The 13,118-nt window shown below is 38.3% G+C and overlaps 1 long non-coding RNA gene across 2 annotated transcripts; it reads right to left on the bottom strand.

Annotated features, from left to right (window-relative positions):
- Positions 1 to 741: 741 nt before the first annotated feature.
- LOC115867784 (uncharacterized) lies at positions 742 to 13,096 on the bottom strand. Of its 2 annotated transcripts, XR_004045268.2 has the most exons (4): positions 12,769 to 13,096; positions 12,024 to 12,227; positions 9,050 to 9,142; positions 742 to 3,133 (listed from the first exon to the last, which is right to left on the bottom strand). It is a non-coding gene; the product is annotated as an uncharacterized lncRNA (long non-coding RNA). The 2 variants fall into 2 exon arrangements; XR_004045269.2 differs by lacking the exon at positions 12,024 to 12,227.
- Positions 13,097 to 13,118: the final 22 nt, after the last annotated feature.

The raw sequence follows: 13,118 nt of genomic DNA, 5'->3' as shown, positions 1-13,118 counted from the left end.
TAAAGCTGTCTGGTTATATCTGATTCTATGTAATTCTCAAACATGACATTCCAGTCAAAGCCTTGGTAATATAACCAATGTTCCCATTTGTGTCCTGTTATAAGAAGAACACATTTTTATTGAACTTATGCAAATAACTATACTGCCATAAAAATAAGTATACTCACTAATAATTTCAAATTCTGGAGAGATGTTACAGAGAAAAAGACAAATGTTTCAATTCTGCTTACAAAGGTGTAATTTACCAAACTGCTCCAAGTTATAGTTAGCTTAAGCGGGAAATTTTCCTTATATCTGGAAAAGGAAGATTAAAAGACAGTAGTATTTCAGACAGAAAGTCATAAAAATGATCATTCAGCCCTTTGTAACTAATTCTTGTTGATCATGATTTCCGTTAACAGTTTATGAAATCATAAAGTTTTTCTATTAGTGTTCTGGAATTTCTTACCCAGTTCAGTGGTATTATCTAAAAGTTATCAGAAACCTGCTCTTGTCAAAAAGTCCTTTTTATTAATCTTCTTGAAGAGTTTCATCTTTGTAAAGACATCAGAGTAAAACAATAACTGTCTGTAAATGACAAAAGACTTTGAATGGCATGGTTAAAGACATGACTACAACGCAATTGAAAAGGAAATTTTGATATTTCTGTGACATACGAAATTTTAAGATAATAACCAGAATTATGACTGACAACATACCAACACATATCTGATTTTTAGGAATTTCATATAACTTCTAGAACATTTATATTAATAATATTTGCCCATACAATATAATCTAAGAAAATTTATCATCACTCATTTGACAATGCTTCCGACATAATTCAACATACCAAAATAAGCCTCATTAGTTTAATACCTCTCTTTGAGATGTTTCAGGGAACCTCTGAAACACCCCAAAGTTAGCTAGAGGTCAAAAGGACTTCATTCAGAATTGATTTGGGGGGTTTGTCAAAGATATCAAAAGGTTTTAAAACACTTGGAAACACTTGGTCAAACAGAATCACAGTCACTGTGAAACAATACTCACTTAATTATTTAACCAAAGTGACACTAAAAGATTTCAAAGGTAAACTACAGAAAGTTATGAAAGGGAACTTAAAAGGTAAAGAAACTTTACAATCTATTATCAAAAGCAGATCAATACTGCAAGAAAACTTTGTCCTATTAACAGAGAGAAAACCAGACTCTACTTTTGTACCAGCTTACTTTTAATATTAAAACTTATTCACTCAATTAAATTTATTCCAGTGTTAGCCAGTCCTGATCACATACAAAACTCTTTTCTCAGGGATTCTGTTCCACAAACCTGTAACTTCCTTTTTTACCTTCAGATTTTGTCCCATGCTTTCCCCTTTTCTCTATTGTTTAACTTCTCTTAGGACAAAATTACTTTCTTTTCCCTTAACAAAATGCATTTACGATCCTTAAACTCTTTTTTTCTGTTGCATATGAAGATGTTTTCCTTATTAATTTTAGTAGTCCCAATTATATGTATTAATTGTATTCTTAAAACCCCTAATCTCTAGAGAAAACCAAGAAGCAAGCAATTGTGAACTGTCATACTAGCATTTCCTGATTGGAAAACTTATGAACATACTCCACAACCTCTAGAAACACAGATTTTCTCATAGCATAATTTCTCTCCTTAATGTGGTACAAGATGTATGGGATAAACCCAAACATCTTTGGCTTCTTAATCTTATAAGAAGATAAAAGTAGTTAAACTTAGACATGCTCAACAATTAATTAACTATGCTTAACTTAGACATGCTCAACAATTAATTATTCTATCTTATTTGGAAATGATCTGGATATTCAATAAACTTCCATCATTTAGCTTACTTTAGAAATACTCTAAAGTTTTAAATTACCAAAAAGATTTGGAGAAACTACATAGACATGTCATCAAACATAATTTATTTTTTTAAAGACCTCAGAAAGATTTTTTAAAATTGAACATTGGTTTATAACATAATAGAAGTTTTATGTGTACAACATTATGTTTCAACTTTTGTATACACTTACAGTGCACCTACCACCAAAAGTTTTCTTTCCATCCATCACCATACAGTTGGTCCCCTTTACCCATTTCACTCTCCCTCTGGTGACCAGTACTTTGGCCTCGTTATCTATGAGTTTGTTTTTGTTTGGTTTGGTTTTATATTACTTTTTAAATATTCCACATATGAGTGAAATCATACGGTATTTGTTGTTCTCTGTCTGATTTATTTCACTTAGCCTAATATCCTCAAGGTCTATCCATGTCATAGCAAATGGCAAGATCTCATCTTTTTATAGCTGAGTAGTATTCCATTGTAAATATATATATATATATATACACAAAACATCTTTTTTCTCATGAATGCTGTAATTTTTATTGAGATATAACTCACATGCCATAAAATTCACCCTTTTAAAGTGTACATTTCCGTGGTTTTTCACAGAGGTGTACAATCATCACCACTAGTTCTATCACCCCAAGAAGAAACCCTGTATCCATTAGCAATTGCTTTCCATTTCCCACTCAGTCCCTGGCAACTGCTAATGAGCTTTCTATGGATATGCCTATTCTGGATATTTCATACAAATGGAATAATTACAATATGTCTGGGTGCCAGTAGTTTTTACTTTTAAAAAGGCTTCTTTCCCTCCTTTTTTTCCTCCCTTTAGATTTCAGGTTCTACCTGATTGAGTTAACTAGGCTCAGTCTCAGGCCATTTTGGGCTGTGTTTATTCTGATCTTGCAAATACTTGCAAGACAAAGACAGTTGCTTTCAATTTCCCAAAGAACTGGGGTGCTGCCTAAACGATGTCAAAAGATTGACTTGCCCAAATCTTACCGAGTCCAAGCTCATACTGCTCACCACATGACAGACCAATCAGTTGAGAGACGAGATGTTCGGGCAAAGAATAGCAACATTATTTGGAAAACTGGTAGACTAAGAAGATGGTAGACTCATGTCCCAAAGAACCATCTTGCCATAATTAGAATTCAGGCTTCTTTTACACTAAAAGGGGAGGCAGTAAAGTCAAACATTTCCTGCTTCTGGTCAGCTTCCGGAGGGGATGTGTTAATTTCTTCCTTCCTGCAGTCATTCACAGGTGGGCCTGGTCAGGATGTTTCCTGTGAACTAAACAAAGGTATTTTAGCTTAATGCTCATTACCTGGGAAGCAGGGTTCCCAGAGATGTTCCATTATGTATAATTTAACTTATAGGCAACATCCCTTTAGTGATTAACTTGTAATAGATTACAAAGGTTCTTCCCTATTACACAACTATATTTAAAAAATTTTTGCTTCCTTATATCCATAAGAAGATTTCCCACTAAACTGGAAATCAAAAGAGTTCCATGTTCTGGAACTCTAAGGTTCAATGTATCATGCTTTCAAAAGTTTGCACAAGGCATTCAACAAAGGCCCTCTTCCAAGGGACACAAGTCAAACCCAGACCAATTAACCCTAGAGGCAAAAGAGTCTCCATTACTGTTTTTATTAGCCCTGAATATTAGCCCCAGTTTTTACCTCATACTGTGTGGGCTCCAGTAACCCTACTGGTTCCCCTTTATTATGTTAAATTAACATTGCCTGGGGGGCAGATTTATATGCCCTGTTTTATCATAGCAGGTGGGGAGAGCATTCAACAGTTGAGACATAATGTCTATCTCCACAATATAATCAACCAAAAGAGATGCACCCGTCTCATATAAAACCATTCAAATAAACCAACTTTCTTATAAACTTCATCTCAATTCTATTAACTCTTACCCCCTTAACCTTAGCATCCATTAGGACCCCATTAACAAAGTCTTGGTCTCACAAGGAGCCCCGGAAACTTTTTCATCCCCTGGCAATTTTATCTATTCCCGTATAAAAAGGCTCTGGGGGGCTTCCCTGGTGGCGCAGTGGTTGAGAGTCCGCCTGCTGATGCAGGGGACACGGGTTCGTGCCCCGGTCCGGGAAGATCCCACATGCCGCGGAGCGGCTGCGCCCGTGAGCCACGGCCGCTGGGCCTGCGTGTAAAGGCTCTGCGGTCTCTGGTGAGGGGTGGAGCCAAGGGACCCAGGCCTATTTGTCAATCTTTAACTTCATTAATTGGCCTAACTGTTGCCCCAAGCAATTGCTGGTCAGGTTTCTCAGTGTAATTTTATCTTCCAGCATTTTAAATTTTTCTAAAGTGAAACAGTAGACTTGTATCAACAACAACGACAAAATTAATCAGTTGATCTAAGAAAATAAATGGAAAATTTTATTCAAGCCAAATTGGTGATTATAACCTGAGAACAGTTCTCAGAAAGCTCAAAGCATAGTTACATAAGTGTTTGAGACAGAGGGTTGTACATTAAATGATGTATTATTGACAGTTTACACAATCCAGATCGAAAGAAAGTACAAAGCAAGGAGTGGGTCATGGGTCATCAAGCCCTTTACAAGATTAAGAAGGAAAATTATCTCCTAAAGAATTGTGAGCTTTGATGAAATTAAGAAGAAATGTTATCTCCTCAGGAAGTCTGGTTAAAGCAGATGCACAACACACACTAAAGGGGAAGGAGGCCCAAATGGGCAAAGAAAAATTCTTTGTTTAATTTTTTCTTGTCTTGCCAGAAAATAAGAATTTTATTTCATCAATTGTTTGGGGCCCTTTAATGTTGGAGGACCAAAGGGGGTCCTTTTGGCTCATCCAACTTTAGGCAGTGCTGTATTCCAACCTTTGTTTTAATCCCATCAACTTCTTAATGGCCATCTAAAGACTTCCATTCTGCTGGGACAAGTCCTTTTAAAATTTTCCACCTTGTTGGGAAGAGTCTCTTGACTTTCCTCTCAGCTTTTTATTCCCTTGTTAACTAACCTAATTAGCATTAACTTAATCTTTTTATTAACATATGTAAGACCCATTGAGGGGAAGGTGAGATCACAATTTCAATAAGTCTTCCCAAACCATTTTGTTTGTTTAAAATAAGGGAGTTCCTAAGGTTAGCCATTTTGTCTTTGTATCCACCTTTTAATTTGGTCTTAACATAGGTACCAATAAACAGTTATTTATGATGAGAGCTCTCTAAAAATTTTCCAGTTTAGAAGTTTATTACAATTTAAAGCATCCCTCATCTAGAGGATCTTAATAGCAACTCAAATCAACAACACACAAGAGGTGTCCCCACAAGAGAGTGCAAAGGATGTAGCCCTTACAAGATCTAGAAAGTTTACTCCCCTTCAAAAAAAGTCTGGAAAGTAAAAGGTCTTTGTTGTACAGGTGGATGCAATGAAGACTGAAATGACAAAGGGTCCCTTGTGGACTGGGACCCCTTATGACAAATTTTCCTGAGAGCTGGCATGGCCAAAGAGACTGTCTGGAATCCCAGTGTATTTGATTGGCTGCCAAATGTACACCATATGCATACCTTTCAGATGGCAGAGACCAAAGAGAATTCTCTCACTGGTCAACAAACCAAAGAGGGTACCTCTTTCCTGAACAGCCTAAAGTTCAAGGAAACCCTACTCCTTACAGCAAGGAGTTTATCAACCACCAGATAAAACTCAGGATTATCAACCAATATGGGAGGTCTGAGACCCAGGAGAGATATACCCAGGTGTCTGGACTCCCTGAGGAGGTAGATGGGTACAAGGGGCCCTTGCTGGTACCAAGGCTCTGGATCCCCATAGAGCTCAGTTGAAGGAGAGAATCTGCTCAGTTCCCTTCATGGTCACCCAAACTGTCCACTGAAAGAAAAACAGACAATCTAAAAGTTGTTTCAGTTTTACTGAGGGAACTTACTGAGGATGAGAGGCTGGGCAGCAGCTCTGAGGAACGGCTCCAAAGAGGTAGGGGAGGAGCCAGCATATATATAAATTTTGGGGGCTAGGAAATACATGTAGTCAAGCACATATCTTTGTAAAAGATTACTGCTAATCACAAAGAAAAGATATCTCAAGTTAATGAATTTAGTGTTTTTCTGTGTATGGGAAGATGCAAGAACCGGGATGCTTGAAATTCTTCCTCAGATACGTATCTTAACTATCTTAACTTAACTATCTAGGGACCCATTCCAAAGCACAAAATACTTCATCCTGTTTTTCCATCTTGATTCCCTTCAGGGTGCACTGTTGTTGGGCAACTGCAGTGGGTTTTGACTTAACCCTTTGTATAACTGGATGATAAGTGACACCCTTTGTTCTTTCTTTGTTCACAGAGGTTTTAGTTCAATAAGTAAGGCATAACAGCTTAATCCATATGAAGGGGAAAGGTTACCTACCAGACTATGCTTGGGAGGAAGAATAGGGAAGGGATGTCATCTGAACTCTCTCCCACCTGCTCCAAATAAGATCATGTGTCTCCTGCTTTATAAATGTCTCCAACAGGAAATATTATCATCATCCCACAGTAAAGATCAAGCAAACTGCAAATGTGAATGAGTCACTTGTGACAGGTAACACATCAGCTTAAATTCACTATAGTCAGTATGTGCATGTGCAAGGTCAGAGTGTTTCCTGATGTTCTGAGAAGGAGAAGAGAGAAGAGAGTTGGCTGAGGTATCACGGAGGTGACGGGAGTAGGAACACAGCTTTGAGGACTTTACAAGAGCTGGGATGCTGGAGGGAGTCTTGGCTAACTTCACAACTCTGGAGTAACTGTAACGGAGTCAGTCATCAGTGTTGTCAGCCTTATTCTTCCTCTGAGGTGGAGAAGGAGTGCCAATAAGGCAAGATTCTAAACATCCATGGGGTCCTGGCCATATATTGATACTACTACTACAAAATCTCCTTTCAGCTAAGTTTGGCCACATGACCTCAAGCCCCAGAAATTCGTAACTGAATATATCCAAATGAATGTGAGTAACATCTTAATACATGTAGTTTGTTAGAATCAATGAATATTTAAATTGATATACTATGCCAGTTATATTGATATCAATTCTCCTTTGTTGATCTCAGAATCATTTAAAAGATAGAGAATGAAAAAGACTAGAAATAAGTAATAATCATGAACCACACAAGACGTATATATACAATTAAATAATAAATAGTATTTTTCAAACTTAAGTGATGTACAGATTCCTGTCTAAAGGAAAATAAGCTTCTCATGGACCACCTAATGCTTACATAAATTATTTTTATTATAATGTTTGGTAAAAATATATCAATGTAATCTTGGTATAAATGCCTTATGCTTAAGCTATAAAACCAAAACATGTTTACAAATTCAATATAAATAAAGTCAAATAAGCTTCACCTGAGCAACATTTGATGTGACACATGATGTTGTTTTGCTGAAATTAAGATCCTACCCAAAATGTGAATATGGTATGATATAGATTCTTTGGAGTTCAACGATCCATCTCATAACTCTTGACTGTGCTTTGGGGAAGATGCCTGACCTCTGTCCATGTGGGTTCTCTTGAGCCTCCTATAAACTCCAAGGGCGGGGACGGGGAGTTGTGCCTGGAAACCTGACTGCCCCAAATTTGTGCTTAGAGGGGTTGAACTGAACAAGCAAGCACAATTACCCTGGGCTGGGATAATGATTATTGCATTATAAAAAAATTTTTTTGGGGGGTGGTGAGAACATTTAAGTTCTACTCTTTTAGTAAATTTTAATTATAAATATGGTTTAATTTTTTTTCATGAAAATGAGAGCATACTATTCATATTGTCATGGTGTTTCATATTAGCACTATAAATTTAGATATGTTTTCCATTGTGAAGCTGTATCATTATTTAGCCAGCCATTCTTGATATGTACTGTAAAAATAATACATCTAATCCTGCTTGTTTTCATTCCAGGTTCACAAAGTAGCCTTCTGATTATCTATAAATGTGGCTTCAAGCATACACCAGCTACAAGAAGAGAAATTAATAGCCAGAGAGTGAAAATTCTTGTCTTGTTGAAATAATTAACAAAAGGACATTTTTGTTAGAACATTACATAGAAGTTTGGATGAGTGTTTTCTTTACTCCCTGATCACCTTTGGGGGTCCTAAAACTCTAATCAGTTTTGTGTTTGCCCCAGAATAGGAAATAAGGTGACTTCACCTACATACCACCTGGAGAGATATCTTTATGCTAACCAGCCAGCCTTCCTTAGGGGATGCCTCCTTCTTGCATTGCATTTCAAGTTTTAACACTACCTTCATTGTCAGAGTTGGTGAGTTTCGGCAGCAAGAGTCTGGGACATGATCTGGAAAGTCTTAATCAAAGGAATAGAGATTTGAATTGGGCCTTAAAGGACAGATATGATTTAGATGGGTGACCCAGATGGGGCATGTTGATTAATAAATGAGGGTCACATCACACAAGCAAATTCAGCTGTCAACTTCTGAAAGACAGTATGTAAGGTGATTGGCATGGACTGAAAACAAACATGGTGGGAAAATATATGTGGTGGGGAAAAAAAACATGAGGGAGGGAATTTTCAGTATCATCATTCTCTTCAAAACATAATGAGATAAGAAAAGGGATAAAAGGAGTATACATATTGAAAAGGAAGTAAGACAACTATTATTATTTGCAGATTATATGGCTGTTCTCCACCCAAAAAAAGGAAAAGGGATCCAAGAGAATCAACAAGAGAGTTTTGTAAGATAATAAGTCAAAAGCTATATATACGTATATATATGTGTGTGTGTGTATATATATATATATATATATGAATACGCACACACACGTATACATATATAATATAGCACTGTCCTATACAGCACTTATAAACAATTGGAAAATATAATTTAAAAAGTCTTATTCTCAATAGTAGCAAAGCCTATGGACTACCTAGATATAAACCTAATAAGTAATGTGAAAGAGTTATAAGAAGAAAACCATGAAATTTTACTGAAACATAAAGGAAGACTTGAGAAAATGGAGAGATATGATATGTTCCTGGTTGAAAAGAATAAATACTAGAAAATGTTTATTTCTCCCTAAATTAGTCTATAAATGTAATGCATTATATCAAAATCTCAATGGAATTTTGTTTGTAAAGTTTACAGATGGTTTTGATTCCCTGCTCCTGCCGTAGGCCCCATCTCCAAATACCATCACACTGGGGAACACATACCATCACACTAGGAGTTTGAGGGGTACACAATTCAGTCCATAGCACTGGGTTATTGGAAGTGTTGGGAAATGCGCTCTTCTTCCATTTTTATCTCTGCAGGAATAAAAACAGAGCCATAATTTCAGAGTAAAATATAATAATCTCCACACAAAGCATCATCTGCTGGGATCAAGGAAGTACCTATATGCTAGGAGTTAGACCACTTTTCAGCAAAGACACCACACTTTCTTTTGCAGAAAGACTTGCAGAAGTCAAGTGGGAGACCCCAACCTCTGTGTCTCTTAGAAGACTAAAGTGACATTCTTTCAACTCTCATAGCTCTAGGACCTCCAGCACTGATTACCCCATCCTTTGCTCAACCAGTGGATGCCATGGTGTGCTGCCAACATCTTCGCCACCCCTCTTTAGAACTGAAGAACTCATTTTCCCCAGCTGCTGGGAATGTTGGACGTTGACAGCAGTGAGTTGAGTTCCCCTCCAGAGTTTGCCCTTGGCTGAAGGAAGCCACCTCATTCAAGCTCCTGCCCCCTTCCCCAGGCCACCCAATATCCACATCCAATGACTGACTGATGTAGGGGTATAAAACCCTGGCCTCCTTGCCTCAATTCAGGGCAACTCTGAAAGGCTTTCCCAGTTCTAGAGCTACCCATCCTACCAGTAGAGGCCTTTGTTGTGAAAGCAACACAGTCCAACTTCTCCTTCTCCCCAGTCCTGCTTCCTTTACTTCCCTTAGGTATTAAACCTCTTGCACACACAAATCTCCATCTTAGAGTCTATTTCCTGAAGACTCTGATAAGGAACAATCTCTTGTTCCTATCTGGCTTTGCCCATGGCCTTTTTGTATCCTTCCTTCACCCCTCTGCATTCTTTGAAATTCTTTCTGAGTGCCTTCTGGAATTCCTGATCAATCAACAAAAATCTTTATATGAAGGTTTGAGACAGACAATTTTCTTTCAGTCCCTTGGATGTTAGAAGAGTTATATCTAGTTTACTCTTTTGGGGAGGGGCCTGTAATAGGCACCCAACCTTGATAGTTCCTGGGCTTTGTCTCCTGCCCCACCTTGCCCTTCCAGGCCATGAAAACCTAAGTTCATATTTGCCCAGTGTGACAAATACTGTGCTGCTGGAAATGAAAATTCCAAAACTCACCTTTGTAATTATGCTCTGTACCCCCACCCTGATGTAAGTACAGTACTCTCTGCAAGCAAAGTTTTACAAGAGGAACTGGGGGTGGAAGCATGTTGCCTGCTGCCACCTGGTGCAGAACTGTATATTTAACGAAGACAGGCAGCAAGTCTAAGACTTGGGTCCTTTGAGAAATATTCGTCAACTAGGAAAAATCACTTGCAATCTTTATGACTCTGTTTGCTCCTTTAAAAAAAGGACTATTACCATATTACTTAAATTATAATGTTGTTGATACAAGCAATTAGAACTTTCGAAGACAAGTGGTATAAAATAGCAAGTATTCTTATAGCACAGCAAACGTTCTGCCATTTAGTAGTGAGGGCCAAAATTATTTTTCCAGGGTTATTCTTTTTTTCTCTTGATTACGATCGTGAACATGTGGTAGCTGATCAGAAACTGGAAGCATGGTCAATGAAAGAGGTCTCTGCCATCCTCCATTTCATATATTCCATTTTCCCAAATCTCTAGGGTTAGGCTATCTCTTTGGATCAGGACAGGCTATTGGGAAGGTGTCAGATGACTGTGGCTTTTGGAAAATATAGATCTCACCAGTAGCTGGAGAATCTGGTTATCTACATGGTGAGAATTGAAAGGTTCTACAAAGGTCTGCTTTCTTCTCAATATCTTCTCCAGCACTCTGAAGTGTGGGTGGAGTAGGGGTGTCCTAGCTGAGTTGATCTGGTGCCTATTCCCTGTTAAAAAAGAAATAACAGGCCCAAGATGGAGTCACCTGTGCTAAAAGGAACACTTAATACCTGACCTTACTGCAGTTACAACCTTCTCCAAGAATGTAATCCTAACTGGTCAGTGTGGAATTTTCCAGTCAGTACCATGGAGGAGGTAATCCTTTCCATCCTCCAAAAGGAAGATGACGTAACCTGGCACATAGATCCCCTTCATCCCATATAGATAGATTATCTAAGCCTGAAATAATCTTTATGTTTTGTTTTGTTTTTGCCTTCCTTGTCTTACCTTTAAAAACCTCTCCCTTTCTATGGCCTTTCAGAGCTCCCCTCTACTTGCTAAGTGGGATGCTGCCCAATTCATGAATCGTTCAATAAGCTAATTAGATCTTTAATATTTACTCAGAGTTTTGTTATTTAACATCCCTGAGATTCTCTTTCATCTCTGTGTTGGTTTCATTATCAAGCTGGGTAGCAAGAAGGCTCCAACAGTTTCAGGCCTCACAAGAAATTCAGAAGATAAGTAAACTGCTTCAGCCTTAGTATTCCAAGCAATTCACCCTGATTAAACTATCCACTGTTTAGACTAGGACTTTGGCTTGGGGAATGGGACTTACTATTTAAATTAAGACAATCCTTGGAGATGGAAGTGAAGTCAGCTTCTTTCAAGACATATAGAATGAAGGGGTCTAAATGGATATAACTAATCATATGAATAAAATCCTGGTTGTGTTCTATTAAGAAGGTGAGAGGGGAAATGGATGCTGAGTAGGCAATCAACAACGTTCACTTAGTATCAGGGATTGACTTAGCACAATACAACACACAGGTGATAATGTTCAAATGAAATTCAACTAGTGTCAGGGAATCGATAATGAATAGTGGTGATCACAGCAAACAGGAATAAAAGATCAACCCAATTCTAGGCAATGTGGCCATGCAAGAATATAAACCCAGTGTTACTAGATCTTCAACATTGTCAAGAGAAGTTGGTAATCTGGATTTTTATGTAAAATATCTTATTTTAAATGTTGGCAACTAAGTCAGTTTTTGTTTTTAACCATAGAAGGCAGCCGATACCGTCCAAAATAAGCAAAGCATACCTGTTGGCCACATACAGCCTGCGAACCTCAAGTTTACAAACGTTGGGCTAGAATCATTGCTTGCCATTCAGTGGCTCTGTGGATGCAAGGGCTGCCGAGAGCAGAGCAGAGCAGCCAAAGGAGGGAAGTCAGAGAGTGTCATTATTTCATACAATGCTTTTCCGTGGTGGGTCCCCAAACACGGTTCTCAGGCTTCTGCTTCACCTAACAAAACGTAAAGTCCATTTGGAGCCGGTTACTTCTTTCTAGGCTAGGCAAAGTGTGATAGTACCAGGAACAGTGAACACTTGTATCCCATTGTTTACGTTCCGACGGTATTAGGTAGTTTTTCATAGCTCTGCGAGGCATACAGCTTTTTATCAATACATTAGATTGATTATCTTCCTATCATTAAAACACATTTAGTTTAATTGAGCGGGAAATAGCAGTTTGTTATTAACTATAAAAATCAATGCTTAATTAGCTTAAAATAGGCTAATGTTGAGATCAGAAACTACTTATTGATTTACGTTTATCTTTTCCCTGCTCAATTTCTGCTTCAAAAGAAGCACAAAAGCAACTGTCAATCCCGTTTGCACATTAGAATCTTGTGCGGGTGCGGGAGGGCTGGGGAAATGCTTTTTTAAAAAGTGTGGATGCTCAGGCCCTACCCTAGAGGGTACAGAACTCCCCGAGTGACTCTTATGTGTAGACAGAGCTTTTATACATTTCCCTGTAAGAAAAGTCTACAAGCTCCGAAACCTACCTAATCTCTTGGGTTTTCTCCAGAACCCTTCATTTCAGCAAGAAGGGGCTAGAAGTAATACTTTCCCCAGGTGTCTGAAAACTAGTTCTTCCCCTGGAGATTGACGGGGCCATCAGCCAATCGGCAGTCTAAGGAGAACCAATTGAGTCTCGGTAGAACCAATAATAGGCAACAAAAAAATAGGCACTTTAACAGGCACTTCGTCTCAGTAGAAAAAGCAGGTCTTAGTAACAATGGCCAACAAACGGAAAAAAGCAGGGGCACCCTCTCCGGCGTCAGCGAGGCCTCGGGACACCTGGAGATCTGAGCTGCCGCCGGGTCCCCAAGCGTTGCTAAAGAGACGGCGCTTA

This window comes from Globicephala melas, chromosome 6 (genome assembly GCF_963455315.2).
Source record: "Globicephala melas chromosome 6, mGloMel1.2, whole genome shotgun sequence".
In the NCBI taxonomy this organism is placed as follows: domain Eukaryota; kingdom Metazoa; phylum Chordata; class Mammalia; order Artiodactyla; family Delphinidae; genus Globicephala; species Globicephala melas.
The sequence above is the reverse complement of the archived record's forward strand: the minus strand, read 5'-3'. Positions and strand labels throughout refer to the sequence as shown.